Source organism: Ictidomys tridecemlineatus, chromosome 10 (genome assembly GCF_052094955.1).
Source record: "Ictidomys tridecemlineatus isolate mIctTri1 chromosome 10, mIctTri1.hap1, whole genome shotgun sequence".
Lineage (NCBI taxonomy): Eukaryota > Metazoa > Chordata > Mammalia > Rodentia > Sciuridae > Ictidomys > Ictidomys tridecemlineatus.
Window position 1 is genome coordinate 13,393,359 of NC_135486.1, and position 26,700 is coordinate 13,420,058.

The window sequence follows — 26,700 nt, forward strand, 5'->3', positions numbered from 1 at the left end:
CGTACTAGCTGGTCCCTGGTCTTGAACTTGGCAGTTTGCTCTAGAGCTGGTACTCTCATCACCGTGCCGCCTTCCTGCGTGCATTCATGTATTTGCTGGTGTTTTTATAGACTCTCCCTGGGTGGCTCAGGGAACAGAATGGGAAGGGGGTATTTGGCTGTCTTTCCTTTTGTGCATTTGACTACTGGACCATGCTTTAATAAATTTAAAGCAACAACTTTACGATTGGGAGCAGGGTCCGGAGGTGGGAGGTGTATTGCATAAGACTTAGGTTCCCTGAGGCAGCTGTCAAGTTCCAGCTGGAGACGGAAGGCGGAGGGTCTCTGCTGCCTCGCTGCTGCTCTCGTCCACTCACCTGGCTCTTGTAAGAGGGGTGGGTGGAGTCCAGCAAGGAGATGCCCAGGCCCCGCCTCCAGGTGGGTTGGGCCGGCCCACCCTGCCAGGGGCCGGGAGGTAGGTGGCCAGCTGGATGCACTTAGGACTTCGCGGGGGACCGAGGTACACGATGTCTCCCCACGTGTCCCCGCCCCGCCCGCCCCCGGCTATCGGCACCGCGTGCCTGGGCTTGCATGACGCACCTCAAGGCAGTGGGATTGGGACAGGGGCTATTTTTGGTGGTGCAGATAATGGGTTTCTGCACAGGAACGTGTTCCGGGAACGGAAGCCGTGCTGGGTGGAGGAGCACCTTCAGGGTTTTAAAGCACTTGGACTTGGCTTCAGCTGTGGGTAAGTGGCCCACGCAGCTGTGCTGGGGAGTCACCCACGGCCAAAGCGGGAGGGCTGTGGGGCTGGGGAGCGGGGTGCTTCCCTCCCCAAGTGCTCACGGAGACAGCCTCCTTTCGCTGCCCGTCCCTTTCTGCCTGCCCGGGCACGTCCTGGCGCCGCTGTGTGAGGAGCTGGCTGGCCTCAGGTGTCCAGAAGCCACCGCACCCCAGCCGCTGGCCTCCAACTTGGTCTGTCACGAAGAAACCAGAATACTTGCCACAGCCACACCACTTCCCGGCCACAGCAGTACCGCAACCCATGTGATCACACACCCACAACCACGGCACCACACAAGCACACACACCAGGAACCACCACAACACCCACACGCCTGCAGACCACAGCCACCCAGCCACCTCAGCACCACCTGCCACTTAGCAAACCTGCGCTGTGCACCCACTGAGGATCCTGGGAGGGAGCCTCCAGGCCTCCTTCTGCAGGCCAAGCAGGTGGGGCTGGAATCCATGGTGAGGAAGGCAGCTGCCTTGAGGACTTCTATGCCAGTTTGTCAGGAAGCCCTGGAGTCTGGGCATGTTCCTGTATTCCGCTCCCACCAGTCGCCCTGGGAGGGTCACACTGCCATCAGAGCATACATGGCCCCCTCCAGTGTGGGGGTGGGAGCAGGCAGCCTGGCTTTCCTCCTCTTTCGGTAGCATTGGCTGGGGCCCCTCATGCTCCGGAGCAGGGCAGAAATCGCCCCCCCAGTCCCTATTGGAGGTATGTTCTGTGCAGCCCAGGGCTGGCTGTTGACGTCCAGTTCTATCAAAGGCACAGTCCTTGTCCCCGAGGTTGAGGGGGCAGTGGAGCTGGGACTTGTGCAGGCTGCAGAAGGAGGCTGAGCTGTCGAGTGCATGGCTGGGGCCACCCTTCGCCTCCACACCTTCCCTCTCACCTCTTCCCCTTCCATGCTAGTGTCCATTTTTCCCCGTGGCCATGGCTGTTTACCTCTCTGTCCACCCCACTTCCCAGGAAGTCTGCCCTGTCTTCCCCAGCTTTGTCCCACTGTGCTTGGTGCCAGGAGTTAGCGGGTACATGGTCAACGAAGGAAAGCACTCAGCTGGCAGAGGGGAGGTCCCCAGGTCTTTGCTGCCCAGTGTCCTGAGTGGTTTTAGGGGGAGATTTGAGCAGACAGGGCCCAGGCCACTGGACTGCAGTGGAAAGGCAGTCCCCCTTGATCAGCTCTCTCTCCTGGATACCCCAGACAGCAGCCTTCTCTAGGTACCTGCTGGGCACAGTGGGTGAGTCCAGGGACAAACTGGGCATGGTCACCTGAAGGTTTGCTGGGTTTCTGCTTCTTACAAGGGGCTGAGGATGGAAGGAAGGGGGAAGAGAAGAAGCCAGGCAAGGCTGATTGTTCAACTCTTGGAGGGCTCTGAGCTCCTAGGTGGTGAGCGTGGGTGGGGGTAGTTGGAGAGGACTTCGGGTGGGAGGCAGGAGGGGACAAAGGAGCGTGCCAAGAAAGAGTATTGGGGGGCGGTAAGAGTTTGAAGCAAGTTGTCAGAGGAGGCGGGGCACAGGTGACCTCACTGTGTGGGGCAGAGAGCCCAAGCTCGTGAGCCTCAGCGATGGGGAGGGAAGGGGTGAGATAAGGCTAAAGGAGTCTAGAAGCTTCTGCTGAGGAGGCTGGTTTATGTAACAAACCCTGGGAGTCACGAACACAGGAGGATGATTCAGTCAACACACGGTGCCCAGGGAGACGATTCCATCTTCCCTGGGGAGGTCCCAGGAGAGGAGCCACCAGGGCAGGGCTGTCAGGTGTTATTCTAGATAGTGGCGGAGAAGATGAGCAGCCAGGACACTGAACCGCAGGGACTGGGCAGGCTGTGTGGGAGGCCGGCAGCTCAGGAGCACAGCCCGATGCCTGGGGGTGCTGGGTTGGGGCAGTAAAGATGAGGCTGGGGGTGGGGAAGAGGTGACCAGGATTTAGGGGACATTGGGGATGAATGTGGGTGGCGGGGAGCAGACACAGGAAAGAGGGAGAGAAATGCTTTCTAGATATGAGAGAATAGGGTTTTACAGCAGATCCATTCTATCGAGGTCGTTTCCATGTGAGGCTGTGCAAACCAGAAGTGGAATCTAACACCATCCTTACTCATGGCTGCTGGTCTTTAATTTTGTTGATGTCAAGTGATGAGAAAGCACCCCTCCTCCACTCTGCAGAACTGTCAGCTTTGCTGACAAGTACCCTACACTTCCTCTTTTCTGATTTCAGAGAAGAGCTTTACTTTTCCTCTAAGAAAAGGGGAACCAGTTCCCTAAGCCATCAGAACAGTGGCCTCTGAGGTTTGCCAGAGCACTGCCCTGGCTATCTGGAGGGGCCTCCAGGCCCCTGTCCCCCAGGTGCAGCCTGCTGGTGCAGCAAGAACATTTTTCCTTTGTCTTATGCAGTCCTGGGCCACTACTTCTCCACTGTGATTAATAATAGGAAGCTTTAAATAATCCTGTTGCTCAGGTAGCAGCAAAGATCAATTGAATAGGAATTTGAGGGGGAGAGTATTTTTGGAAGTCCCCCAGGAGACTGGAGGACTGCCAACCTCCAGCGCAAGTATGGGATTCTGTAGATGTTCTGTTTACAATGTGAATTTAGTTCTGGCTTAAAGCTGGGCAGGGGTTCTTGATTCTATAGTATTTCAGATGAGGGAAACGCAGACTAGGCTTAAGGAAAGGTGATCAGGGGAAAGGCCATCACCAGCATGAACTACTTCTGGGTTAGAAGGTTGTCTACTTCCTCCCTGTCAGAAAGCTGTACCTGGCCCAGGTCCCCATTTTTATTCCCCAGGGCCAGTAAGAATTCCACCTGCTCTTGTTCTTCTTGCTCTGTTGGCTTGGTGCAGACCCAGGCTCTTATGTACAAGTTCTAGTTCAGGCTGCTATGTCAGAATAGCAGAGACTGAGTGATTTAGGCAACTGACATTTGTTTCCCCAGTCTGGAGGCTGGACGTGGAGGTCAGGGTGCCAGCATGGCTGGGTTCTGGTGAGGGTGCTCCTCCTGGATTGCAGACTGCTGCTTTCCAGCCGTGTCCTTGAATGGCAGAGAGGGGGAAGCTCTGGTGTCCTTTCTTCTTCTTATAAGGGCACTAATCCCATCATGGGTTCCATGCTCATGGCCTTATCAGAAGCCAATTACCTCCCAGAGGTTTAACCTCCTAATACCATTGCACTGGGGATCAGGACTTCAGCATAATGAATTTTGAGTGAAACAAACATTTAGTCCCTAAGAGCCTGGTTACTTTGTTCTACCAAAAGGTTTTCTCATCCTTAAAAAAAAGGGTTAACATAATTTAGTTCATAACTGGAGTTGGAGGGCTGACAGATGTCCTGGTTGGAAAATGTCTAATACGAGGCCTGACTCAGAGCTGGACTCAACACATCTTAGCCATTATTATTGTTAAAATATGTAGTGCTTTTGTTGTTCAGTTCAAAACTTTGGTAATTTCCACAGTAACATCATTCCTTAGTAATTCTTTTACCTGGAACCCAAGGTCTGTAATTTCTTTTAATTATTTTATGTGAGAAAAAGTGTACATGTGGGTGCGCACATGTGTATTTCCCTCTCCCTCTTGAATGAATGATAATTTTGCAGGGTATAGAATTCTACATTGATTGTAACTTTTTCTCAGGACTTTATAAGATTCTATATTTTCTGGTATCTGATGATGTTGCTACTATCAAATTTCTAGGTTATTTGTTTTATTATCTGGTAAATTTTTTTTGAAACTTTTACACATCTCATAGTTTCACTATAATGCGTGGACACTTAGATACAACATAGTGAAAATACAAATTCTTACGTATCCATAGCTAGAGTTCTTAGTGAATTCTAATTGCAACATTAGAAAAATTCAGATATTACCTCCTTGAACATCTCTTTACTCTTAGTCTTTCTCTTATTAGCTGTATGTTGGCTCCTGTCAGTCAATCTTATATTCTATAGCTGCCCTTTCATGTTAAAAAAATACATTTTTTTTCTCTTTGTTTTGCATTTTGGGTGATTTCTTCAGTACTGACTTCTAATTTTTTTCTGCCTTCTAATTAATGTTTCTGTATTCTACAATGAATTTATAGAGTTTAATTGAGTTTGTGCATCTAAACGTCTATATTTTTTCATTTCAGATTTTTTTCATAATTTAGTTTTATTTTTCTATTTGCTGTTTCATAATTTATGTTTTTATAAATGATTGTAAGTCATTCCTTTATATCTTTGAGAATCCTAAACATTTCTTTATAATACTTGTTCACTACTTGGCATATTATAATTTTTTAAAAAACTTTATTTTTGAGACAGGGTCTCACTGAGTTGTTGAGGCTGGCTTTGAACTTGGAAGTCCTCCTGTCTCAGCCTCCCGAGTCACTGGGATAAAATGTACAAAAAGGGTTCTTCCACTAGCAAGTAGGTGTCATGAGGGCAATAACTTTGATTTGTTTATTATTGTTTCCTTAGCAACTAAAACAGTGTCTAGGACATTGCAGGTGCTTAACATACTTATCTATCTAATCACCCAACTATATGTTCACTCCATAAGAAGTGAATTCAGTTCCTATCATTGCATTCTCAATTTTGGCTACCTTCTTTGTCTTGCTTTTGGGAAAGTTACTATTAATTTTATTCTCCCTGTGCTCATCTCCTCCCGGGCTTGTGGTTTTATAGGAGCAGCTTCTTGGTCCGCAGAGACCCCAGTTCTGAACCAGATTGTCTATGGTCAGCGCAGGCATCCATGCTCTTTGAGGATGTGGCAGATTCTTTCAGTGGGCCACATTCTTCCTCAATTGGGGCAAGATATGTACAAGCCTCAACCCTCATCTTTTCAATGTCTGGTCCTTAAATGTGGGAGCCCAACAGTCTCTGGCTCGGAGACCCTTCTCATGTGATAATCCCCTCTCACCTAGGAGAAAGTTTCTGCCACCTCTGCCTGCCCTCTGACCCGGAGCCCAGGACCCAGCCTCATTTCTGCCTATAGCGTTGGTTCTGTGTTCCCCTGACCCTTGATCTTTTTGTGCAAGGCTTTGATGGTAAAATTTTTGGTTTTTGTGTTTTAGCTGTTATTGTTAAATGTTTGGAGAGGGGAGGACCCTTGCAGCCTGAGCTTATAGTACCATTGTGCCTGGAAGGCCTATGATTAGAACTCATTTGGCAGCTCCATCACCAGGCCCCGGGGGTTTAGTCTGGAAAGTACAGAATGCCGACAGAGGGGGATGTGTTAAAGCTCACCTTGATCCTCCTCCTCACTCAGGAGAGGAGGGAGCTCAGGCCCAGTGACTTGCTTGGGGCAATGCATTTCCTTAGTAGCAGAGCCAGGAAGGCAAACCTTGTTCTGCAACCTGGCTCTTTGAACACACCTGCCCTTGGACATGGAGTTCTTTCACAGCATGGCCTTTCTGCCTTGCTGCTCTGAGCCACACAGTTTAAGGGCTTAGCTCTGGCTCTATCCAGTCCTCTGGGGTCTTTCTCTTCCCCAGGCATATGGCACATAAGAGGGAGGGGGGAAAATGGGCTTTAATAATTACTTAGTGTTTACCCTGCAGTGGCTCTGCCTAGGGGAGGGGTCTTCTGTCAATGGCTGTGTGAGTGCTCACATTTTATATACACCACTGCCCTCTGGTGTCCATAATGAGCATCAGCATACAGCCTGAAACCCTGAGACCCTTTTCCCTGCATGAAAAATACATTTGAGTCCTATTTATTTGGTGTTGCAATGCCAAATATATAAAACATATATATTATCAGAAGCTGTAATTTACCTCTGTAAAGATGTACATAGATCCCTAGGAGCCACATAAACAAGGAAAATACATATTCAACCCATTTTAATGATATCTTTTATTTAATCCAACATATCAAAAATATTATAATTTCAACATATCACCAATATAAAATTATTAATGAGTCATTATGCATTCTTGTTTTGGAACTCTGCTGTGAATTTTACGGATGTCTCAGTTTGGTCTATCCACATTGCAAGTGGGTCTAGTGCCTGCTACATTAGACATCAAAGACAACATATAGTGGTTTCTAAACTCTGTGTTTTTGCACTGATGTATGTAGGTCTATGTGGAAAATTTTCACCCATATGTAGCAAGATAAGAGAAATATGAAGTAGGTTTTTAATATGTAAAGTATTCTCAGCTATTTTTGAGGCTGAGGCAGGAGGATTGCAAGTTTCAGACCAGCCTAGCAACTTAGTGAGACCCTGTCTTAAAATAATAGAATAGAATGGGGTGGGTATGTAGTTAAGTGGTAGAGTGCTTGCCTAGCATGCATGAGACTCCAGGTTCTATCTTCAGTACCAAAACAAACAAACAAAAATTAATGTAAAATTGATTATCTACTGTCTTTTTAAAGGGAATGCTTAGAGATTGTCCTTCTGACTTTGTTAGTGTTAATATATTCATTTTTTTTATGAAGCAGTGGCCTTGGAAGATGATTATTTATTTATTTTTTTGCAAAACTGAGGATTGAACCAGGGCCTTGCTCTTGCTGGGAGGATACTCTACCACTGAGCTGCACCCCCAGATGATATTGATTAACCAGGTGTTCTTATTTTGGAAGTAGCACATTTGCAATCCTCTTCAGGGCTCCACACTTTTTTGGAAATCTCTGTTAGGTGATGTACTAAATCCTGGGAACCACCATGCTGGGTGGCTTATTTTTCCCTGCTTGGACAACGAGTGGGACACACGTCTTTGTGGTGGTGTTACTGGACAATTGTCAGCATGCCAACTGTGCGCCACCCCTTCTGTCTGAGTAATGGCAAGGGGCTGAGTAGGATGTGAATGTAGGGGTAAACTTGAATTTTCTCTTAAAACAGTCACTAAGAGTAAGTTATTTGCAAAATCCAGTTCTACAGATGACTTCACCATAGGCGAGGAATCCTTTGCTCTCTATTCCTGATTAGGTAGGAACAAAATGCTATTGAGCTGAGCACAGAGACTTTGTTGCCTTTTAAATGCAGAGCACTGGAGGCTGAAAGAGAAAGCCACTCATTTATGGGAAAGGTCTTGAATAACCTCCAGGCTTTGTAACAGGCAGGTCTCTGAAGTGGAGCTGGGTAGTTCCTTTCCCTGCCTGCAGCTGGGGTACAGAGGGAAGGAACCTCTATTTTGGAAGCAGGAGTTTCCCCTCTGCACTCAGTAAGTGGCTCCGAATTGCAGTCTGATCTCAGGTCCCCTCATCTCTAATTGGTGTCCCCGTTGGTTCATCATGTGTCCCCTCAGGTCATAGTCTTATCTCAGGCTTTGGACCTGAACTTCAAGGTGTCCTTAAAAGATGCCTGCTGGCCACCTTGTTTATAAATGTAAGCCTTTAGCTGTGCTTAGCAGTCACTAGGGTACTAATTAGCCACTGTGTTTCTTTTTCAAATACTGTGTAACATTTATGCTGGAGTCATAAGTTGGAAAAGATGCTAGCAGATGGAAACTGTGTAAATCAAATAATTTTGATTGCTTTGGGAACTCACAAATTGAAACAATCCTATGGTGAATTCTTTTGTAGTTGGAAGGAGTGATGGGCCCTCTCTTTGTTTTAAAAATTCAAGTTTTAATATATTATCTGTCCTGAGGGGGATAAATCCACATATTAGTAATAAAAAAGATGCAAAGGAAAGGTCCCATCTTCCATCAGGGCCCCCACCTGGCCCTGCCCAGGACTTAAGGAGTGGTATGTAATCACCATTAACCACTCACAAGCAATTACACTAAGTGTTAATGAAGGGACCCTAGTCACAAAACTGTGCCCAAGGGAAGCTTCCATTTGAAAGTCAAGGTTAATGGCCCAGCAGTTGTTTTAATGGATTTTCAATGAAGTGTGAAGATGACAGGCCAACAAGGGCGGGGCACAGCTAGCTTGCGGCCATTAGTACCCCGGCCTTGCTTCTGTTTTTAGTCCTATATGATCCTGCTGAACAAGATTCCCTGAATATTTACTGATTACCGTTGTGTTTAACATAACTGATAATACCTGAGTTGGCTTGAGTGAGGTGCCAGCATCTCTTTGCTTTCTCGGCAGAGGTGTGGACATAGCTTCCTTGGGTGGAGGAGTTCATGGAGACGCAGGGTGGTGAGTGACTGACCCGTTTCTGACTCCAGCACCACTCTTTGGGATCTCAGGCTCTCTGGTCCTGCATCTCCTAACACCTGGAGACCTCACCCTTAGGTACCCAGCTCCCAGATCCCTGACCTGCTGCTTTCTAGTCCTCTGGAGTTACTGGGTCCCCACCCTGAGAGGAGTGTAGGGTTTGAATCCTGCTCCAACTCTCTTGGCAAGTCCTTGGCCTTCCTGTTCCTCAGTTTCCTCATCTGCAAGACTGGTGCCCAGAGCCTGTGGGCAAGCAATGCATGTTGTGTGGTTTCCATGCAGGGACTCTGTCTGCTTCCCTCCTCTTGACTCCATGTCCTTGGGCTCAAGGACTTTGATTCCCCCTCTAGCCCTGCTCCTGATTTCTCTTTCCCTAGCCAAGTCCCTTCTCTCAGAAAGGCTATATAAACTTGAGTCTTGCTTAAAAAATGATCTCCTAACTTAGAAATTTTGTAGACTATGGGCTGCCAAATCAAATGAGCTGGTTATCAACTTATTTTTTTGTAAATAAGTTTTATGGGAACAAATTATGCTCATTTATTTATGTGCTGGCCATGGTTGGTTTTGTGCTACAATAGCAGAGTTGGGTAGTTGCAACAAAGTAAGGTCCATGAGCCTCAAATATTTACAGAAAAACCTGGCCCTTTGCAGAAAAAAAGCTTGTTAATCTCTTGCCATTCTGGGTTGAATTGTGTGCCCACAAAGATTGGTCGAAGTCCTGACCCCTGTATCTCAGAATGTGATCTTATTTGGAAGTAGGATCTCACAGAGGTAATCATTTAAAAGAAGGTCACTGGAGTGGGCCCTAAGCCAGTGTGACTAGTGTCTATGGCAGAGGAGGTCCACTGGAGCCATGCAGTCACCAAGTACCAGTTCTTAAGATCCTGCTGGAGAATATCAAGCGAGTCTCCAAGAATAACAGACAGGAATTTATTAGGAAGAGAAGTGAGGATCACGCAGCATATAGGAGCTGCACAGGTGCCTCTGGAGAGGATGGTGTGGCTCTTCCAGAGTCGGGGGTTTTTGAGGATTTGGGTCCCTTGATTCTTGTTCTAGTGTCTCACATCCCTTAAGCAGCTTATTATCCCTTTATCAGCTCTTACCAAATTTTCTTTGTGAGGGTCATGATGACCTGGTCACAAGGAGTGGGTGAGAAAAGGATTCAGTGATGACCTGATTCAAGGGGAAGGTCATGACAACCTGGCCACAGGGGTGGTGTGACATCATCTTAAAGCTGTAGTTCCCTAAGGGGTTATACTTAACCATGGCTGGGGGAGGTTTGGCTTCTAGTTCCCATTTTCCACCTGTTCCCCTGCTTTGATAAAATTTCCTCTGATCTATGGACTCTCTCAGTGCATTTTTCTGGAGTGCTCCAAGTTACTGCCCTTCAATGTCCTTCCCTCTGGTCACCTGCTCATGGTTAAAACTAACCACCTAACTGTGTCCTTATAAACAGGGAGCACAGAGACACACATGCAGAGGAAAGATAGAGCCTGGGCTCTATTCCAATGTGTACCACAGTCATGCAAGTTGGCACCTTTTCATGCTAGGGACCTGTCCCGATGCCGTGCATTTTCCTGACCTGCAGCACCATCTGCCCATCCAAACTGAGGCTTTGGATCTATTCCTCCTCCTCCAGTGGTTATAGATTCTTCCACATCATGGGCATCTTGCCCAGTTGTGCCAGGATTGTGGAATCACAGTAGAGGAGTCAGAAGGGCCCATTTGTCTCCATGGCCTGAATGTGCTTCCTTTGGGAGCAGAGAGCTGTGGAGGAGCCCTGCTGGACCCCTGCCCATCTGCAGGCATTGGATGGAGTGCCACCTGGGTTTGGCTCAAGGACACTCAGGATCTGGGTACTGGGGAGGATGCATACAAGGGTCCCCATCCTTGCTGTGGCAGAGAGGGTGAAAGAAGGGGCTTGGAGGAAATTAGATGCCAAACTTTGCAGACAACCCAAATATTCAGCAGTGGTTGAACAGACAAAAAGGGGGGTGTCCACACCGTGACTATTCTTCAGCCACAAGCGAAACTTGGACTGACACACACCGCGGCACGGACGAACTTAACATTACGCTGAGTGGGAGAAGGCAGACGTAAGAGACCACATGTTGTAAGAGTCCTGTTATATAAAATACCCAGAATAGGCAAATCCGTAAAGACAGAAAGCAGATCCACGGTTGCATGGGCCAGGAGAGGGGGGAACCGTGTTACTGCTCGGTGGGTTTGGGTTCCTTTTGCGGTGGTGAGAATGTTCTGGAGCTAGAGTGGGGATGTTCACTCAACACTGTGAACGTAGCCAAGGCCACTGAATCGTACTTTTAAGATGGGACATTTTGTATTATTCTGCCATGATTATAAATCAACAAACCATGGGATTGTAATGGAGCAAATTATACGTGTTTATGAATATGTCAGAATGCATCTAACTATGACGTATAGGTATAATACACTAATAAAAAGATTAAAAAAATAAAAAACTCAGAGTCCTTGGTCCCTGTGTTTAGGTGAGAGGAGATACATAATCATCAAAGAAACAAATTTAACCCAAGTGCTGTAAAGGCGGGGAAGATAGGCTAGGGGATCAGGGAGGGGTAGGCGGGTGCTGTTTTATGAGTGGCCAAGTGCCAAGGCCAATGTCTCGGCTTGGCACCAGAATCACGAGGCACTCACAGCTTTGTAGGTTCAAACAGCAATTCTTTATTCCAGCTCTCACACCACCTCCACACAGGTCCAGGGGCAAACGCGTTCTCTTGTCTCCCGCACAAACCACCTACTCCACGAGGCTCTCTCCAAATCCCATTTTAATCTCACGAGAACTCAATGGGAACAAGCAGCAGGAACACCCTAATCCCAGCAATAATCTTCAACTTCCAACTTCCCTAAAACCCATTATCTTAAACTGGCAACGCCTTAAACTCAAGGAGCCGGTTACTTCCTCAAACCTGATCAGCTCTAAACCCGAATCCGCCTTGGTCCTTGAGCAAGGTCACCTTATTAAAGCATGCATGCAATGTCCCATCGAATGTCCTCTAAGCAGCATGGGGTACGCTTGGCAAGGAAATTTCGATGCGTCATTCCTACTTGGTAATGGCCCTCAGCATCTCCCCCCTTCTGATTAATTAAACAACAAGCAATGCGGCTTAGGACCGTGCCTGGTAGGTTGTCCAATTCAACATATGGTTCTTACCCGTCATCGGATGAACTGACCTCTAGGCGTCAGTCCCCTGTCTTAGGTTGAATCCACTGCAATCAGATCAACCCGTCGCTGACTACCGGTCCAGCATTCAGCCATGCTTGTGGATAGGCCTAAGCACCAGTGGGGGGGTGAGGTTCTTGCCTCACCTCTGTTGGCCCCCAAATTTAACCTTGGTGCCAGTGGGGGGGTGAGGTTCTTGCCTCACCTCTGTTGGCCCCCAAATTTTAGACCATCACTAGTAGAAGGGAGGAAGATACAGAAATGCCACGACACCAAGCCAATTGACGGCTCCTTTGGAAAAATTGCATCACTGGTGACACCATCAGCAAAGATGTCAGCATTACCACAATTAACATGGGGTGCGCTGGCAAGGAAATTTCGATGCGTCATTCCTACTTGGTAATGGCCCTCAGCAGCCAAGGTTGTGTTTCTGGGTGGGATGAGGGGAGAGAGGCAGCAGATGGCCAGGAAGAGACCCTTATGGGCTGAGAATGCAGAATGGGCAAAGGCCCTGAGGCAGGAGCGCAGGGAGTATTGGGGATGGTGAGTCTCCAGGGCTGGACTTGGAGTTGGCTTTGCCTGACAAAAATACTAATTAGAGTTGTACCAGTGGGTTGCTTCTGTCCTGGGTGGTGGTACAGCTGAGTAGGATCCAGCAGATCTGGAACTCAGTACGTCTTCTGTCAGGCCTCTTGAGCGAGGTGGCTAGGTGGTCCTTACTGATCAGCATGCCGTATTTCAGGGGGGTAGGTCCCCTGTTCTCCTGGGGCTCCCTGCCTGACTTGGTCCATTTCCTGCTTCTCTAACTGAACTGAATAATTTATCATGATGAAGTTTTGTTTATTGGGTTCAGAATTCTGAAGGCCGGAACATCCAGGATTGGGCCATCGCATCTGGGGAGGTCCTTATCCCTGGAGGGACCCTCTGCAGGGTCCCCAGGTGGCTTAGGGCACTGCATGGCTACCCTGAATGTCCAAGCTTAGGTCTCCTCTTCTTGTAAAGGCACAGTCCCATAGGATGAGGCCCCACCCTCATATCCTCATTCAACCTGAATCAGCTCCCAGTGATCCACCCCCAATACCAGAGTCAGACTTGAGTTTCAACTCTGTGCCACAAAGGGCTGAATGCCAGCGTGAGTTTTGGTTGGGAGCATTCAAGCCGTCATGCCCCCTCCGCCTCCTTTGTATTTTCTTATCACTGTTCAACACATTGGAGACGTGTTTGCCGTGGTGAGTTTTATGTGTCGACTTGGCTAGGCTATAAGACCCTAGTTACTCAACCAGACGCCAACCTAGTCGCTGTGAGGTATTTGTGTGGATGTGGTAAACCTCTACTATCAGTTGACTTTAAGGGAGATGGTGCCACAGTCTGTCTGGGCACAATCAGGAGCCACTTGTCAAAAGAAACTAACTTTATTTTTAGAACTACAAACGCCAAACAAAACAGCTCCTCAGGAAAAACCCTCAGAGCCCAACTGCCTCCACCGGCTTCCCACGAGCCCCTCCCCCAACCACTGGCCTCTTCACCTCCCACAATCCTCTTGTTCTTGAGGCTGATTGGCTGGGTCGCGTGGGCAGAGCCAAAAAAGTCCCCCAATGAGCAGCTCCGTGGTCTGAAAGGGCAGGGAAACAGCCCAATGAGCATCACCGCAGAGGAGCCAATCAGCTAGATGTTGCTGGGGCCGCTATGAGCCAATCATCAGCTGGCAGTCTGAAAGTTTGCTGGGGCCCCTTTGGCTGTGGCTCTCAACAAGATGGCCCTCCATGGCTTAGTGGGCCTCATCTAATCAGTTGAAAGGCTTTAGAAGAAGCAAAACTGAAGAACTTCTGCCCCCAGACTCCTGCATGAGTCTGCAGCCTGCCAGCCTGCTCCATGGATATCAGACTTGCCGGTGCCCACTCCTGTGTGAGCAGTTCCTTGAAATAAGTCTCTTTATGCTGATATGTAACACACACACACACACACACACACACACACACACATTTGTATCTATACAGCACATCCAGTCTGTCCCTTCCTACTGGTCTTGTTGTCTGGAGAAGGCTGATTGATCTGCATATTAATCTGTTGATGGCCTTCTCACCCTCCCTCCCCCAGATGCCATCTCCCCCAAGGCTGTCCAGTTAGGGTCTTTGTTTCCTTCACAGACTTGTCTGTGGTGTGTAGGAAGGTGTCCGGCAATAGTTGGGTGTGCACTGTCCAACAGCCAGTTCTCCAGAATTCTCCTTTGTTTATGTGCTTGGTGGCTCAATCTGGAATTCAAGAGAAGGGACAAAATGAGAAAAAGAGAAGGAGAAAAAGCACAATGCGATAGTCTCCTCTGAGGCTGGAAATGTCCCCCTGGGCCCAGTGTTGTGCATCTCGCCATTGCCATCGTCCTTGGTGTGTCTGCAGCTGAGAAAAAGTGATGACCGCAAAGAAGGTTGCAGATTTAAACCCGAGTTCATGTTCTCCTAGCAACAGGAGCACCCTGGCTGGGTGGAGGGAGCTGAGCACCATTGCAGCTGGGGCAATTCCTGTTGCTAGGAGAACAATGGCTGGGGGCTTCCGCAGGTGACTGGTGGGTGTGGCCTTTTGTTCTCCAGCAAGTTGAGGGGAGGAGGAGACAGGTGAGGGGCAGAGAGGGGAGAGGACAAAAGTGCTGATTCCCTCTCCTCCCCTCCCCTCCCCTCTCCTCCCCTCCCCTCCCCTCCCCTCCCCTCCCCTCCCCTTCTCTCTCTCTCTCTCTCTCCCTCTCTCTCTCTCTCTCTGTGTTTAGGAATTCGTGGTTAGTGAAACGCCTCTTGTTTCAGAATATGTCCCAAATGGATTTGCAATTAGGGACAGAGTCTGTAGGAGCTTACAAAACGACCAATTTCCTATACTGTTTGGCTCCCAGCACCCACAGACCATCTGGATCAGCTGAGGATGAAATGCCGGGGAGTGGGTGGGGGTGGGGGAGTGGGTGGGGGTAGGGGAGTGGGGGTGGGTCCCAGGAGTGAGAAAGAGCAACTGGCACTCCTTGGGTGGGAAGTGATTTGGCTTTCCAGATTTTTCTTGACTTAATTCTGTTGAGACCGTCCTGACCTTGTTTCTCCTTCCCACCCTCACGGCCAAGGCACAGCTCAAAACCAAACCAGATGGTCCAAGGCAGCCAGAAGAGCACCTGCTCTCCCAGGCAGCCTGACTCCTACTTTGTCTGCTGGCCTGGAGGGCTGGACCCTGTGGGATGGTTGAGGGCTGAGAATGGGGAGAGCAGGTTCTCCTAGCAAGCTGCCCTTCATGGGTGCTGTTTCCTACTCTCAGCCCCCACTGTGTTACTGCTGCCATCTTGCCACAGGAAGCTCCCTCAGAGGCCGAGCTGTGGGAGGAGGCCAAGCTGAGGAACATTATCCACTATGGGGTTAGAGGAAAGCACATAAAATATTGCTTTGTGCTGATTTTCTGAGAGAATGACCAGAAGAACATGGACAGCTGTGTTCATCAAATGGGTTTTATTTCCCTTTCAATCACATGGAAAGAATATCATCTGAATTTCCGTCACAGCAGATGGGGCCATGGGACTGAGCTACCAGCCATTGGAAGGTAGGCTAAAGGTGCACCAGTTGCTGACTGGGTCCCAAGGACCTAGCATGGGACCCCAAGACCCTGCAGATGGTGCAGTAAGCAGGCTGCAGCCTGGGTCCCTAATGACTCCACCCTCCATTCCTGTAATGGTTAATATGAATCGTCAACTTGATTGGATTAAGAGACATTGAGGATTATGGGTGTGTCAGTGAGGTGTGTCTAGGAATGATTGACGTGTGGGATAGCCAACTGAAGTGGAGATCCTCCTTAAGCATGGACAGCACTGTTCAATAGGATGGTGTCTTGGATGATGGTCAGGTTGTTCTGATCAAGTAACAGAGCATGCGGGAAGGTATGTGACAGGATCACTTTTGTGGGTAGAGGGAGAAGTGGTGGGATTTGGCAGGGGGGTTTCCACCAGGAGCCTCCTGGTGACAGAAGGAGTGAGATGGAATATGCTACCCTAAACTGAGGAAAGGAAACTAGTGTGACAGTGACTGAGAGAGAGAGAGAGAGAGAGAGAGAGAGAGAGAGAGAGTGTGTGTGTGTGTGTGTGTGTGTGTATAAATCAGAGCAGACACCTCTGGTGGGGCCCCTTCAGAACTGCAATTAAAGAGAATAACAAAACTCAATTTCTACTGCACACTTTGCTAAGTGCTTTCTCATCTAAACCTCATGACATTCCCATGAGAGGAAATATTAATACCATCCCATTCTTTAGGCGAGGAAACTGAGGTTGACAGAGATGAAGGACTGTCCCCAGTGTCTCCAGAAAGTAAGTGGCAGAGGCAGGATGCAGTTGAGGTACCTTGGCTCTTGGCCTGCCTCATGACCACTGTGTCCACCCTCCTGGTGTGTGCACGTGCCGCAGTCTGTCTGGGCACAAAATCACGAGCCACTCACAGCTTTGTAGATTCAAACAGCAATTCTTTATTCCTGAACTCACAGTGGCCCTCTACAAACACGTTGTGGGGAAATCCAAGTTCTGCCCAAATTCACGTACTCCACCAGGCTCTAATCAGCGGGATATGCCCTATTCCCAGCAGGGTACACCTTAAACCTGGAACCGCCCTAAACTCAAGGAGCAGGATACTCCCTAAAACCAGCAGGATACACCCTAAACCTGGATCCACCCTAATCCAGTAGGATCCTCCCTAAACCCGGATCCACCCTGGTCCTTGAGCAGGGTCACCTTTCTCAAACATACATGCAATGTCACAGCGAATGTCCAAGGCAAGTCCATTTCCACGAGTCCTTCCTCTAAGCAACATGAGGTATGCTGGCAAGGAAATTTCGATGTGTCATTCCTACTTGGCAATGGCTCTCAGCATGCACGGATACCTGGTAAGCGAGGACAGAGCCTTCCACTGTTATCTTCGGTTGACCAGTCCTTTGGGTGATTCCGTGTTCCAGGGAGCTAGAGAAGCCACGCCATTGGACCGTCCCTGCAATGGCACCAGTGCTTCTGGGAATCTCCCAGAGGGAACGGGAGTGTCTGGAGGTGGGGGATGAGTTCAGAAGGGGGAACCTGCAGCATTCACTGCAGGATTAGAGGAAGGGTCTGGGATAGACTCTGTAGCTAGATGTGTGTCCTCTGAGCCCAGCGCCTCCCCGGGGGTGTCTGGCCTTGGCCATCACAGAGGGGCCTCTTGGTGGGGAGAGTAGGGGGCTTTCTGGATGGCATCCTGGGAAGGGTGTTGGGAAGCACATCCTGGATGTCCTTACATCTTACTCAGGAGGGGCCAAAGTTTGTTGAGTCCACATCCTACTTACAGGGGCCGACTGTGCACCAGGTCACGTCTAGATGCTGGGGAGGCAACAGAGAGAAAATGCTGGGTGTCTGCCCTCAGGGAGCCCTCAGGCTCCATTCTAAATGATGGGTGGTCTGCCGGAGCATGAGCTGGAGGCCCCAGGACCTGCAGGGTTGGGGCAAGGCAGGAGAGGGCTCAGAAGAGGGAGCCCAGAAGCCCTAAAATCAAGCCCTACACTTGACTGGGGAGCCTCCATGACTTGTGTTTCCAGACACCAAGAAGCTCTTGTAGCGGTAATTCGCCAGAAGAACTCCCAGAGCGTCTGAGGCCGGGTGTGGGAGAGACGAGCAATCCCACCGGCTGCCTTCCTCCGAGAGCCAGAGGGGCGCTCTCGAGCGTAGAGAATTCTTTCTGGGGCCAGTGGGAATTCTGCTGAGAACAGGCTCCTTCCATTTTCAAAGTCACTTTGGGATCTATGTTTGATCTTCTCAGTGCCGCAGGCATTTGGATGGAGCTGAAGCCTTCTGTGGAATTAGGGAAAAAAGCAAAAAACAACAAAAAAAAATCAAACGCGTTGGTGGGTCTGGTGCCTGCAGATATGATTTGCCCTCTGGGACACTTCGTGGAGGTGGCGTCCCCACTCCCCTTGGGCTCTAGTGCTGCCTTGAATAGGAACATTTCATAAAGTGAGTGCTTGCTGCTCAACGGATGCTTCCCGTGGGGTGCAGGCAGACGCCATGTCCCTGGCCCTTAAGCAGATGTGTTCCAAGCAGGAGCAGCCTCTCAGCACCAAGGATCTGTCCTCTGTTCACCTAAGCAGGTTTGGAAGTGGGAGGCCACACCAGGGAGCGTTCTGATTCTCTTCCTGTTCCCCGTAGGCAGCGGGACCCCACATACTGTTCTGGGTTCAATGCAAATCATGTTAACTGATAGCCAAGTGGCCAGAGTCCAGAAATCTCCCTTTCATGGGTGTCTCTCTTGAGTGCCAACCCTCTCCTCCCAACTGCCCTCTGGATACCCTGCTACACTTCAAAATCATTATGTCCTCTATTCACTCCATTATTGCTTATTTAGAGTCTTCCACGTGTGTGGCCTTGCTAGGGGCTGGAGATAAAGACTTAGGAAGAGATGGCCTTTGCTGTGCCGACAGTTTCTGTCAACTGGTCACATCCTTCCCTCTAGCCAAGCACTCCTTGGGCAGCAGGCTGCATTGGCTCCACAGAGCTCTCAGCACCTGGGAGCTAGAAGACAGTAGGTTCTCCATAAACACTGCTGCATCCACGTCGGTTAAATGAAACACTGTGCTTCAGAAGACTGCAGGGTGATGGGAAACGAGAAGAGAAGCGGTGATTGCAGGTCACCAGCACAAGGGTCAGGGTGGAGGCAGGCGCAGGGTCTGTTAAGGAAGGAGGAAAGTCAGCTGACTTGGGGGTAGGGCTCAGGGTCACTTCCAGACACAGCTGTGAGCCAAAGAATAACCCAGAGTCGGCCTGGTGAGCAGGGCAGGGGACTGGGGAAGGACATTCCAGGCTTTGACACAGGTAGCATGGGGGAAGCAGCTGATTGACAGGACATCCTGGGAGCAGGGATAGGAGTGAGGTGGGGCCCAGGGCAGCTGGCCGTGCTTCCTTCCCTGATACTGGGGAGGGCGCCATTCTCCTGGAGACCTTTCTCTGAGCTACCACCCTCCACCCCAGCACACCTTCTCTGGGGTCTGGTCCTGGGGTTTGAGCTCCCCTCCCCCCTTTCATTTTGCTTGCCTGGTTGCCATCCTGCCTCCCAGCCACTCCTCTGGCCCCTGTCATGTTTGGCGTCCACCCATCCTACATCTTCTTCCTGGAGCTCACACTCTGCTGTTGACGGCAGCCCTCCCTGGCTCCACGGGGGTCTCAGAGGAGATGTCTGTCCAGGCTCACCCAGAGGCTCCGGCACTCCTTGGAAGACCCTCACAGAGGAGGAAGATTTGGTGGCAAGATGTGATTGGAGGGGAAGAAAATCCCGAGAAGCAGAATAGATTGGACAAAACCACTGTGAAGCAGAGATGCCTGGGGCCTGACAGCGAATGTGACCTGGCTAGAGAGAGTAGGAAAAGGGAAAGGGAGGAGGAGGCCATTAGGACCTGCATAGGGGCCCTGAATATTGAGGGGACTTGTAGCAACTGAAATCCCAAGTGGCTGCTTGTCCCCCTGCCACCCCCCAACCCTGCTCGGCCCCTGCTGCCGACCTTGGCTTTCAGGCAGAGCCCAGTGCTGGCCGCCTGCTGCTCTATTTTGGGGTTGGGGCCAGGGCTGTCTCTCACTTCTGTTCTTCACTATGATGAAAGTTTTTGTCCTATCTTGAGGTTCTAGGTTGTTGAGAGCCACAGCCGAAGGGGCCCCAACAAACTTCCAGCTGCCAGCAAACTTCCAGCTGCCAACTGATTGGCTCCTCTATGGTGATGTTCATTGGGCTGTTTCCCCGCCCTTTCAGACCACGGAGCTGCTCATTGGGGGTCTTTTTTGGCTCCGCCCATACAACCCAGCCAATCGGCCTCAAGAGCAGGAGGAGTGGGGGAGGTTGAGAGGCTTGTGGGAAGCGGCTGGTGGCAGTTGGGCTCTGAGGGTTCTTCCTGAGGAGCTGTGTGGTGTGTGGTGTGTGTTCTAAAAATAAAGTTCATTTCTTTTGACAAGTGGCTCCTGAATTGTGCCCAGCCAGACTGCGGCACTAGGACTTGGTCTCTGAGGTGGGGTTAGATTTGGTGATCCTCAGCCAGGCTTTCTGTCCTGGGGCTCAGAATGGGGCTGGTGGAAAGGTTCATTTTTTCACAAGGATCACTGCCATAAAGTGGTCGAGTGCCAGTGTTCATGCAAGTACTGAATAGATAGATGCCAGTGGCTGACAGGGATGTCACAGGTCACTGCAAACTTCTGTGATTCTGCCTTTGAAGTGGATCAATAGGGTCTCTAGGCTTCTACGGCAACCTCCAAATGTTTTGGGGAAATCATAATGTCTATTCCACTGGTTTCCTAAAGAGCAAGCTGTCTTCTAAATTCTATATAGTAAAATCCCTAAGATCATTTAAATTTCCCATATGGAGCTTTGTATTTTTGGATCTCAGCTGCATGCTCCTTTCCCCTCCAAATAAAAACCTCTTGATGAGGAGATTTTAATAGTCAGAACTTGAGAGTCCTACTCTTTAGGTGTATTGATATTTGCCTGTATTCATTTATGTGCTAGTCAGTTTTCTGTCACTGTGACAGAACACTGGAGATAATAAACTTATAGAGGAAAGATTTATTTTGGCTCTAGGTTTCAGTCCATGGCCCCACTGCTTTGGGTGCATGAAGAGGCAAAACAGCATGGTGGGGAGTGTGTGGTGGAACAAAGCTGCTCAGCTCCTGGCCGCTGAGAGGGAACGAGAGAGAGAGAGAGAGAAGGAAAGAGAGGTAGAGAGGCTGAGACTGGGGTCCCAGTATCTCTTTCAAGGACATGTCCTGGTGACCTAATTTCCTTCCATAAGGCCTCACTTCTAGATGATTCCACCGCCTGCAGGTGAGCAACCATCTTCAATACCTGACCTTTGGGAAACACTGAAGAACAAACAATGGCAGCCTGGCCATTAAAGTCATTGTGGATCAGGAATTTTGAATAATGATTTTTTTGACCTTCGAAATGCTTTCATCAGCATCATCCCATTGGAGGCTCATCCCCACAGTCCCCCAGAGGAAGCTGTCGTAGGTTTTTAATTCTATCATTTTCTTCCCACAGACTTGCCTGGAGGCACAGAACGACGGGCACAGGAGCAGGCGGAGCTGGAACTGGTTTCTGGACTCTTCGCCCTGGATGCTGTTCCCTAAAAACTCAGCCCGGAGGCGCGCTGCAGGGCGACAGTGCAGAGAGCTGTCTTGTCTGATTGGGGGTGTACAGGCGGGGCTCTGAGAGGGAGGCCCAGCCTCAAACCGTCCTTTCCTTGGAGAGGACACCCTGGGGTGTCCTAAACACAGGGACACAGGCCTCTCTGCATCTCCCAGGTCACTGCTTTCCGTACCGAATGAATGACTTGCTGTGACCTAGAGTCTAGCCCCAGTGCTTCTGTTGAGGGCTCCTTCCTTTGCCTGTTCTCCCTTTAGTCTGCCCAGGCTCCCTCCCTTGCCTCTGGCTCTGCAGTCGGCCTCGGCCGCCGGTTCCGCGGGCCGCCACTGGGTGGCGCAGCTGCCCGCGCGTGCTGAGGGGCCGCGGAGCGGTGCAGCCACCCTGGCCTCCCAGACCTCCAGCCTGCAGCAGCCCTGCCGCCTTCTGTCAGCCTAGGCTCCGGGCTCCTGGGGCTGAGGAGGTCGGGATCGTGTCGGCAAAGAGCAGGGTCTCCAAGCTCTGCCAGGGCAGTGGCTCTTTCCCCCAGGAAGTCCTCTCTGGGGTGCAGTGAACTGGACAACTGCCTTCGAAGAGAAGGGTCTGTGCACACAGATGGAGTGACTGGGGTGGGGGTGGGGGCGTCTTCATGGGAACACACCCTGAGCCCTTCTCGGCGCCAGGCATTTTACAACTGTGAACTCCTTACATTCTCACATCAACCCTACAGGCCTCTTTTGACAGTGGAGGACACTGGCACAGGTTGTCAGCTAGTCAGTGGCGGGACCTGGGTTCTAACCCTGGCAGTCTGATGGCCCCCAGCCTCCTCTCAGGGAGGAGGCGGGCAGACCTGGCCGGGGACTGTGCCTGTAGTCATGACTTTGATGCCCCTCGGATGGAGGCTTCATTCACTCGGTTTTCCAACAGATGTTGATGCAGGGCTTCCTGCTGGCCAGGCAGGGCATGTGGCCCTTGCTGTATGCTCCACGACTCCAGCCACAGTCCTTGCCCTGTGGAACTGGTGGGGGAGACAGAGATGAACCAAAAAACAAAAACCAACAAATAACAAAACAACCCAAACGAAAAAAAAAAAAAAATAAAAAAAATCACACTTGTGACAACTGCCAAGTGTCCTAGAGAAAGGGTTCTCCCTCTCTCTTATCTGCCTCCTCCTCTTCTTCTGGGTCCTTCTCCATCCCTCCTGTCCCAGACCCACATGGCGTATCTGAACACAATGCAGCGGTTGAGAAGCCAGCTCAGATCTAGGGATGGATGGTGACTGGACTAGGGGCACAGCCCTTTGTGACGTAGAAGGCAGGTCACATTCATTGTCTTGTTTGGTCTGGTCCAGGGCCAGCTGGTGAGTCTCCAGGGGAGGCACCTAACAGGAGGTGATGCTTTAATCCATGCAAGTTTCTGGGGAAACTGCGAGGGGTCTTTAGTTTCAGACTTGGGTTTGAATCTAGGCTTTCCTTGGGTCCACCCGGGCTCTGGGTTGTTTTTGTGCTCCCGGGTAAGTCACCCACCTCTAAGCCTGGCTCTGCTCTGGGAGCCTGGAGAGGTCTGACCTCTGACCCTTGCATAGATCTTTCCAGAGGAGCCAGCATTGCTGGGTCATGTTTCAGCTTTTCCAAGTGCCATGGGCCATGTTTCCTCTGAGTACTCGTTGTCAGAAGAATCAGCTGAAATATGTCCCTTGAGCCACCTGGCACCCCTGCCCAGCCAGCAGGATGGGGGGCTGGGTCACAGCCACCAGGCGCTCCTTCCGGGAGGTTCCCTGGCTCCCCCCCCTCCCGCTTTCTGGAGCAGGGTGGAGGGAGTGCCAAGGTAATGACGTTGCCACACCAAACCTAAAGTCATGCCTATACATGGCAAAGGGAGCCCTCTGGCCTGTCCCCATGCGGCATGAATCCATCATCAGTCCTGCCAGGCCCAGCTCTGCTGCAGCTGGGCCTCCCCCAGAGCTCACTGGGGGGATGGCCCCTCCCCAGAGCTCCTGGGTTCCCTGACACCTCGCTGCTGCCAGTCCTCAGCTCAGTGCTGCACACCCCTGCCCCATGTCCCCACTTCCCTTCCTGCTTTGTGACTCTCCCTTTCTCCCAGGTGCATCCTCAATGCGCTGGGCAGCCTGGTAGGCTGCAGGAGCTCTGCACTCACTTTCTGCACTGTTTACCCCTCTCCCCGCAGTTCCTCCCCACACTGCCCACCAGAGGATGCGAACAGAGGAGGCAAGCTCTTCTCCCTGTTCTCGGGGTGCGTCTGAGCCTTGTGCCTCTCCAAGCCCTAGAACTTTCTTCTCCCAGGGCTCTTCCCTTTGAGAAGAGGCCTTCCCCTTTCTCCTTTCCTGGGGTGCTGACCAGGTGTCTGACACCTGTTGTCCTCTGGACGTTGTATCCCATTGCTCAACGGGTCCTACTGAGCCCACCTTCCTTGTCCATTGCCTGTGTCCTCTCCGTGCCCATCACCACTGATTTCCCTCGTCGGTCCCCACCTGGACCATTGCTGTAAATTGCTGCCGGGGCTCCTGTCTCTGGCCCTCCCCATCCTCTCCAACTGAGTGTGTTCTCCACTGTAAATCTCCTCACATCCTTTCATCCCTCCCTTCCTTCAACAAATGTGCCAGGTACTGCTCCAGGTACCTGGAACCAGGAGGAGATGGCCATGACCAAGATAGACAAGGTTCCAAGTGTCCTTGGGCCACCTCTGTCCCACTGTCCCCAGGGGTTTCCAGGACCTGGGGTAAGGCCTACACACCTCACTTGGGCCTTTGGAGTGTGTGGGTAGCAGATGATTTTTGCAGCTCTTGGTTTTCCTGTGAGCTCAGCTCTGGCCTCGCTGACCGCTCTGAATCCTCCGTCCAACACGGCAGGCCAGTGCTCTGGTCTGTTGTGTGCTCTTTGCCTTCTGCCTCGGGTTCACGCCAGCTCTGTGCTTCTGCACTGCTCCTCTCACAGGCCTGGTGTCCCCTAAACCAGAGGGACTGAGAAAGTCAAAAGAGGCCCTTCAGAGAATTGAGCTCAGAGTCTCCAAAGTCAACCTTTCCAAGCCACCGACGTCCTGGAGTCACCTCTTCCTGTCCTTCGCCCAAGCTTTGAGCAGGATTCTGTTGACTCCCTTAGAAATGATCTGGGTGCGTCCTACGTACGTAGCATCTGCTGTTATTGCTACGGGAAGGTGACCCTGCCCCACCCGAAACTCCTCACAAGAGACTTTGAAGTCCTTGTTTTGGAAAGCTTGGGATGAAGGTTCATGATTTCAAGACATCTTGTGACACCTCCTGACCTACTAGTTTCAATGAAGGACACTGAGAAAAATCCTGTTGAAAATTATTATTAAAAGATGGGAACTGAAGAATAAAAAAGCAGGGGAGGAAGGGAAGGCCCAGAAGCCTCCATTGGCCAATCTCAGACACCGGGAGCATCCCACCTCCACCCTCAATAATGACCTCAGGCTGCTGACTTGTCCTCTTGGGGCCTGATTTCAACCGCGTTAGAGCTGTTCTCTGAACCAAATGAGGCAGTCCACGTAGACAGGCTTCCGTCTGTGTCCAGGTGGTGGGTGCTGAGACACATCAGGGAGGCAAAGCCAAACCTGCCAAGGGGGGCTCAGCTCATTACTCACAGTGGTCCAAGCCATTCTGAAGCCTAGAAAGCTCTGGAAGTCTGAAGTTTTCTACTGGTTTGCAAGAACCCAATCTGGTAGCAGCCTGTGGCCTGATGGATGCCGCCCTGTGTATGCGTGTCCACTTGGGTGGATGTGGACGGTCTCTGCAGAGCCCTCGGGATGTTTCATTATTAGGGCAGCACAGACCCCAGGGGATCACACAGGATGTGCACGGGAGTTTTGCTCTAAATTGTGAACATTCTCGGTTCTGAAATGCTTCCGGCTCCAAGGGACTCGGATGTGGGATTTCAGATTTGTTTTAGAAAGTTCTTTAGATGAAATAAACTCTCGAGGTCTGAGAGGGATTCTCACGGTCTTTGAGTAAGGATCCTTGAATCCTATAATGATACATTCATTCATCCAACGTATATTTCCTTTTTCTTTATTTTTTTAGTATCTATTTTTTAATATCTTTATTCACTTTTTTTTTAATGTGGTGCTGAGGATCGAACCCAATGCCTCACATGTGCAAGGCAAGCACCCTACCACTGAGCTACCGCCACAGCCCTACAACACATGTTTCTAGTTGTTTGAAAATAAAATAATGCAGACCTACCCTTTTCCAGTCATCATGGAGTGCTTCTGAAATCCTGAATAGAATAAGCGCATATTGGTCTCTGATAAGGCCCAGCCTCTGCTTTTGTTTCCCACTTTTTAAAAGTTAGGTAAAAAGCATTAGTGCATATCTATAATCACAGATGCGTGGGAGGCTGAGGCAGGAGGATCACAAGTTTAAGGCCAGGCTGGGCAATTTAGCAAGAACCTGTTTTAGAAAAGAAAAAATGGGTTGGGGATGTGACTTGGTCTTGTTAGGGCTCTTGTCAAGCATGTATGAGGCCCCAGGTTTCATCCCCTGTACCAGAAAAAACAAACAAACAAATAGAAAAACCAATAGTTGAAAAATTTTACTATAATCAAAAGTCATTTGACTGGAGTTAACACAAATGTTCTGGTAGCACCATGACCGAATAAAAGAGTAACCAACAATCAATCTCAAAAGTGACATTATTGAAAAAAGTACAGAATAAAAATCCTTCCCCTTCCTGGGATTCAGTTTCCTCCTACAAAATCTGGATAGCAATTTCACAATTCATGGGGTACTCATGAAGTGCTAGGTGAGTACTAAGTCTTTTATATAGGACTTTACATAACTCACTTAATTCTCAAAACAACTTGATATGTTAAAAATCCCTTCATTTTCTAGATGAGGAAAAAGGGGAACAGAGAAGTTAAATAACTAGACCCAGGGTGCCCAGCTACTCCATGGTGTATATGAGGTTTGAACCTAAGCAGTCTGGCTCCAGAGAGCATGTCTAATTATAGCGGTTCCTCCTCCTCCTGCTTCCTCTTTCTTAGCTGCTGAAATGCTAATTGCCAATCAGCCTAATGTATTCCTTTAAATAGCCCCGCTATTTCAATAGTTTAGCTAACTGGGAGGCCATGTGTTCAGTTGCTTTTTTTTTTTTTTTTTTTTTTTAGCTCTTTGTCCATTCATCTGTCTGTCTGTCCATCTCTCTACTCATCCATCCATCCACCCACCACCCACCCTCCACCCATCCACCCATCTGTTCATTTGTTCATCCACCCACCCATCCCTCCCCATCCACCCATCCCTCCCCCATCCATCCATCCATCCATCCATCCATCCATCCATCCATCTATCCATTCACCTGACATTCCGTCCGCCCATCCATCTATCCACATAGGATCAATGCAATGTAAATGGTCCCAAGGAGCAACACTTGCCAGCTGTTAGCTTCTGGCCTCTGACTATCAGCTCATCCCTAGTATAAAGCAGGATCCCAATGTTGTCTTGCAGACTGCTTGAGAGTGTTAAATGAGCTGTTTGGGTGCAGAGCCTTGAGTTCATGTTATTCT

General features: G+C 50.0%; 1 long non-coding RNA gene across 1 annotated transcript; it reads left to right on the forward strand.

The window, feature by feature from the left end:
- The first annotated feature begins 344 nt into the window (after positions 1-344).
- LOC120887461 (uncharacterized) lies at positions 345-25,890 on the forward strand. Its single transcript, XR_005730716.2, has 3 exons — positions 345-498; positions 643-726; positions 21,079-25,890. It is a non-coding gene; the product is annotated as an uncharacterized LOC120887461 (long non-coding RNA).
- The last annotated feature ends 810 nt before the right edge of the window (positions 25,891-26,700 follow it).